The sequence below is a fragment of the Mesoplodon bidens genome (assembly GCF_964165515.1).
Source record: "Mesoplodon bidens genome assembly, chromosome: 2".
NCBI classification, from domain to species: domain Eukaryota; kingdom Metazoa; phylum Chordata; class Mammalia; order Artiodactyla; family Ziphiidae; genus Mesoplodon; species Mesoplodon bidens.
The window spans coordinates 13464832-13471771 of NC_138177.1; positions in this window are offsets into that span (position 1 = coordinate 13464832).

A 6940-nucleotide genomic window follows, 5' to 3' on the forward strand; every position below is an offset into this window, starting at 1 on the left:
GGACCATCCCAAAGAGAAATCCTAAACTAACTGGGTTCATTTGGTATGTTAAATTACATGGGAATCATTCTCAAATGAGTACTAAATCTTCTTAGGTTGTATCATATGGGTGAATGTTATTAATATAGATATTCTAAAAATTTTATGGAGTTCCTTAAAATCTGGTATGTCCTGATAAATGGATTTCCTTAAAATCTGGTATGTCCTGATAAAATGTTACCAGTCATAATTCTAGTTATTATAATCAAGTTTCTTTGTCAGTTTCTTTGTGATCAGGTGTTTGTGCCCTTTTAGTCTTTTGTCATTCATAAAGATAAGCTGATGCTTTGTAAAAATGTTTAATCTCCAGGAAGATTCATAGGAAGGGTTTTTTGACAAGTACAGGTTTTTGGTAACTTTCATATCACACCACTGAACTGGGTAAACCTGATGGCTTTAAAAAACTGTTAATTACATGGGTTTATTAAACTGATGGATATGGTTATAATTTTTCACTTTTGTCTAAAATATTATTGCCTTTTTTTGAATTTTATTTTATTTTTTTATACAGCAGGTTCTTATTAGTCAATTTTATACACATCAATGTATACATGTCGATCCCAATTGCCCAATTCATCACACCCCCACCCCCCCTGCCACTTAACCCCTTGGTGTCCATATGTTTGGTCTCTACATCTGTGTCTCAATTTCTGCCCTGCAAACCAGTTCATCTGTACCATTTTTCTAGGTTCCACATATATGTGTTAATATACGATATTTGTTTTTCACTTTGACTTACTTCACTCTGTATGACAGTCTCTAGATCCATCCACGTCTCAGCAAATGACCCAATTTCGTTCCTTTTTATGGCTAATATTCTACTGTATATATGTACCACATTTTCTTTATCCATTCGTCTGTCGATGGGCATTTAGGTTGCTTCCATGACCTGGCTATTGTAAATAGTGCTGCAGTGAACATTGGGGTGCATGTGTCTTTTTGAATTACGATTTTCTCTGGCTATATGCCCTGTAGTGCGATTGCTGGGTCATATGGTAATTCTATTTTTAGTTTTTTAAGGAACCTCCATACTGTTCTCCATAGTGACTGTATCAATTTACATTCCCACCAACAGTGCAAGAGTGTTCCCTTTTCTCCACACCCTCTCCAGCATTGGTTGTTTGTAGATTTTCTGATGACGCCCATTCTAATTGGTGTGAGGTGGTACCTCATTGTACTTCTGATTTGCATTTCTCTAATAATTAGTGATGTTGACCAGCTTTTCATGTGCTTCTTGGCCATCTGTATGTCTTCTTTGGAGAAATGTCTATTTAGGTCTTCTGAAATATTACTGCCTTTTAATCTGCATTTTCCAGATATAAGGAAACCCTTCCTTTCAAGCTAATTATAATTTAGAGCAGGTTCATAAACTTACATCCCTAAGTAGAATTGAAACATTTATTTTTTCCCTCTACTTGATCCCTCCAGAAATTGGAAACTCATATTCCCAGCAGCTTTATTAGGTAAATAAGAAAGGCCACCTCCTAACGAGTGCAGGAATCTCAAGGTATTTTTCAGACACCTCAAAAAGAGAGGAATTCATCCAAATCTGTAAAGCAGAATCTGTGATAAGCCCTTGGCATTGCTTTCCTGGCCCTGAGCAGCCTTTTCAAACTTTAGTCTGAGATTCCTTATAAAAATTTCTAACACAGCCAATTTAAAGGACCTATGTGATAAATTACACTTACATAAGTAATCAAGCCAAGTTTATTGAAATCAGGCTTAATTTGCAAACAAATTAATTAATCTTAATTTGGATATATTTGGTAAATAGGGTATTTTAGAGAGAAAACGATTGTTTCAGTGGATATCAAATTCTGTTGAGTTTTGTATTTACTAAGACTCACTCCCCAGATAGCCCTTTCCTGTATAACGTTAAGTTGAGTGAATAAAATGACACTCTAAGATTGTTTCTGAAGCTTATCCTTCCCACATAAACCCTGGGGATCAAGTTATTCTTAAAACCTGGAAAGAGGGGTCCCCCAAAGGTGAATTATTGCCAAAATGGAAGGGCCCCTATAAAGTAATTTTAGCCACCCCCAATTTAGACACCAATTTTAGTTGGTGTCAAACTGCAAGGGATATCTAGTTGGATACATTTTGGATACATTTAACCAGACTAAAAGCTTTTACCTCCAGCGACCCTGCAGGTCACAAGAGAAGAACAATACACCTGTGAGCCAGTAGAAAAATCTGAGATACCTCTTCAGAATACAGATACCATTGACAGATAAGTAAAATGATGTGGTGGGTTGGACTTTTGCCATTCTTGCTATTGTACTTCCACCAGTTTGCTCAGCCACTGCCACCAGGAAAGGAGCTCCTTTGTCCATGCTGGGTTTAAGGGAAACACTTTCCCACAGAAATGCTCCTCCCATTGACTTTGTCCACCTTACTAGTCCCTGTAACCAGGGGACAGTGGCAAGAAAATACACTTATCAGTATTTCCAGAATTGTATCTAAAGGGGAACATTTAAAATAATGCTGGATATGCCATCAACACCCCCAGCTGGCTACTGGTCCTCTTGCATTTCTCCTGAACTGGCTGGGTCCAGTGGTAATTAATGATCTAAATCAGGGACAACTGCCACCCCCTCGACCTCTGCTAGTCACACTTGAACTTTCCAGGGTGTGATTCCAATGCTTTTAACGTGACTACCCCCATACGACTGGACCCGAGGTGTGGGGCACACTATGTTAAACTGCACAAGTAGCATTTATTTCACATGCCCTGAGAACCCCCCAAGATATAATGACACCAGATATCCTGCCTCTTATAATAGGGATAAGCTGTACCTACAACCTTACCCACTGGTGCCCTGTTTCAAACTATGGCCCAGTCTCCCTAAACAATATGGAAGGGGAATGTGAGTGGTGGGAAGGAAATGGCCCATCCACCTGGTCAGTCCAGTTCAACCCACCTGTGGAATTCCAGGCAAATAGTGATCTGGCCTATGGAGTGTGACCCTCTGATGGTGTCAGCAGGATCATACACGAGCATCTTGTTAAAAATGTTGTAGAGCTTTATACACTTAATTATCAGCTTAATGGTCTGCGGTTCCCTAATAGTTTAAGTACTAACGACAGTTACATCCTTCAGAAACTGTCCACTCTTAACAACCATGAGACAGACATTCAGGTCTGCACCCCTGAAGGGTTTATTTTCCTCTTCAGACACCCAAACCATCATATGTTATGGAATTATGGCCAGGCCCTGTCCTTTTCCAGCCAAGCTATAGCCTGTAAATGCATTGTCCATTTCATAGGAGGGTGCACTATAGGGACAATAGGAATAAGAGGTATTTTTATAACAGGACCCTTCCAGCTCACCACCGAACCCAGAGAGCACTAGGAATGATCCTAACAGGGGCAGGGCTGGCCATAGGACTAGCAGCTCTGGGGAGGCTTTACCTATCATAAAGCAACACCGAGAAATCTCACCAGACAGCTTGGTTATATGATGAAACAGGACAAGCCTTAACATGACTTAAGACCTCTCTTTTTCCTTTGGCTAATGTAGTTCTTGACAATCATCTGGCTCTTGATGACCTTCTGGCAGAACAAGGTGGAGTTTGTGTGATAACTTTCGGCTGCACCTGGATCAAAGCAACAGGACAGGTAGAAGTTAATATTAAGGAAATACACACCCAAGCAGAATGGCTTCACAATTTTAGCAGGGGTGATACCACTTCCACTACCTGGTCAGCAGTAAAGGAAGCCCTAAGTTAACCTGGTTGTTTCCCTTTCTAGGCCCTTTAGTGGCTATTGTTCTTCTCTTTTTTGGCCCTTGTTTGTTTAATCTTTTGGTTAAGTTTGTGTCTTCTAGGCTCCAACAGTTTCATATAAGACTCATGCTTCAAAGAATTCAACCCATTCCAGAGGAGGTGGCCCAGGTAGCTACAGTTCCTTGGAACAGTCAGTAAGGGACATCTACACCTCTAGGGTAGGCTAGGGTCTGCAGCCCATGTCCAGCATGAAGAAATTTCAGAAGAGACCTTTGGCCCCTTAACCCTTAAGAAAAAGGGGTGTAGAATCCCTCAAGAGGGAATGAGACAGGCTGGGACCCTTTGCTGCAGTGCTTGCACCTGAACAAACATCTCCAGCAACAAAATACAGACACTATAAGGGACTAAAAATAACTGCATGCATGCACAGTTGGGGCAAATTACGAACAAGATACAAAAACCCAACTGCCACTGAGGAGCTGGGAGCAAAAGCAGGGTACTGGGCTTGCCCCCTGCACACAGCACCACCAAGGGGGAGGGCAGACCACCTAAGCCACTCCTCCAGCTTGACCTCTGGACCCACCCCCTACCCTCATTCCATATAAGGAACCAGCTGGTCGCCTTCCCCACCCCCATCAGGGAGAGAGCAAGGGAACCTGTTTGTTTTCCCTCCCTCATGCTGCAGCACGAATCCCAGTAGAGCCTTACCTGAGTTTCTCATCTGGCCTCTTATCTGTTTCTATTAAGGAGGCCAAGAATCCTGGTCAGTAACACAACCATCATTAAACATTACATTAAAAATTTAAGCTATTAAATTGCCAAATAGATTGGTCAATATAGTTAACATGATTTAAAATACTCTCCAATAATCTAGAATTTTCAAAAAGAATATTATCTAGTGCATTTTATCAGATAAATGCTTTAAGAACACTTAAAAATGCATTCCTTATGAAAGTAATAAAACTGGTTCTCTAATACTATTTTTTAGCAAAAGGTCTTCAAATGCAAATTTATTTCCAAATCACACTGTACTTATACAACATATACCAGTATACAAATTTAAACACTATGCATGTCTACCTTTTAGAAGTACAGTGTATAAACTAAAAGGTACTTACCAGTCTCAACTGTAGGGTAATACCAATAGCATAAGAGGAATTAAAATATATACTGTAATTATAATATAGCAACACATTATAAATTTTAATTTTAGTTGTGAAATTTTATAGTTTAATATGGTAAATAGTTTTTTTTTTTCATTTTTTTCTAGGAACCTGATTAATACTATTGTCAATTTGGAAAAAGAAGAAAAGGTAAAGTAAGTTAAATGAACAAAATTTGCCTGAGAAATTGTGCCCAAAATAAAGTGGGACTTTGAGTGGTAAATAAGGAAAATTAAATATCTGTTACAACACTATAGAGCATAATAAATTCACTGTTTGCTCTTTTACAAGGACATTCATCAGTCACCTTTATATATAAATTGATTGTATTGTTGCACTCAGAATAGTTGAAAACTTTTGAAACCTAAATGCTAATACAATTTGGCATGCAGTATGTAAAAATATTGATATCAAATAATTGTAGAGTAACATACAAAAACCTTAGCACAGATGTACAATTCCCATATGTACTGGAACATAAATCATGCATTGGTTTGCCATATTGCAAAAATCTGCACTAATATCTAAATTAAAAAATCAGGACAAGTAAATCACTACATTAACCTTTTGGAATTACAACTTAATTATTCTCCACACACCAGTTCACATTTATGCAAGTTTTTCTTCTGAATTAATAAGTCGTTTCCTTTAATTGCTCAAATGGTGTTCAGAGTTCTGATTTTTACAAGCACACAGATATTCGTTTATTTTGGGAAGTCCGATTTCTATAAAATTTATTAAAACAGCTACATATCATTTGCCAAAAATTTTTAACAGAGCTAAAGAGAAATGCATTATAGTATTTTACAGTTTGTCCTGGATGAAAAATGTATAATAACAGTCAGGACTTGCCTATGTAATAAGAGTTGTGTCCTTTAATCTTAAATTTAATGCTATTTTAATTAAATATTTGAATACAATTATTTGTAAAGCCTCCATTCTAATATTATAGCCTTACATCACATGCCAAAAGCAGCCTTTGTTTGAACTGTTGGAGTTTTGTCACTATTTCACACTTAGGTTTTATAGTAATTATTTTTAAATGGATGTACATACTAAGTTATCGTAACTTCACTGCCCTGTAAGGCTTGGTCCTCATAAATATTTACTGTTTGATTATTGACTACCATTTATATTTTCATTGTTTGAGTCACACACCACGTACACACACACAATGATACGAGATTACAATACAACCTTCCTTGAACTGTTACAGCTGTTTCCAGTTCCCTCCACCTGTGGCATCCATCCAGACTGCAGTGGAAGGTACATTTGATGTAGAGTTAGACTCACCCAAGTATGAGTCCTACTCCTGTAATCACTAACTGGGGCATCTTAGGTAAATCATTATCTTCCTTGAGATTATGTTTCATATAAGAGAGAGATTCAAATATTCCCCCCTATAGAATCATTGTAAATTTGAGCTTGAGTCATCAAAGTTACCTTCATCTTTTAGATGCCCTCTGTGGAATGCCCAAGGCTTTCTTGTAATTTCCGTGAATTCTGGGCAGCCTTTATTACTTCTGCCTCAAAGTTCCTGGAACCTTGCCACACACAAGTTACTCTCTTTTCTTCTTCTTGCCAGATTTTAAACTCATTCCGCCTTTTCTCATTTCCCACAAATTTCATTTGCCGAACATCTCCAATAGATTTAAAGGTAAACTGATGAGGTCTTTTGTAATTTATTCATGAACACCATATAAAACATATGTATGAGACTTCACAAAATGATGGGAGATTAGAATCCTTAGTCTTAAAAGGCCTTGAGCCCTCAAATATCTCACTTGTTTACAAGTTTTATGTTTTTCTTTGTTGTTGTTTATAAGTCTGTTTTTAGTCCCTTCTTTTTTCTTTCATCCTACCCAACATTTTTATTGCCAAAGGAGGGCAGCTATTTATATTTTGTTTACTTATGCACGTACATATGCATGAATTTGATTCCTTCTAGCCAGATGTAAAAAGATAAATTTTGCAATATCCATACTGATTAAATAAGACCTAATTAAGATCCCT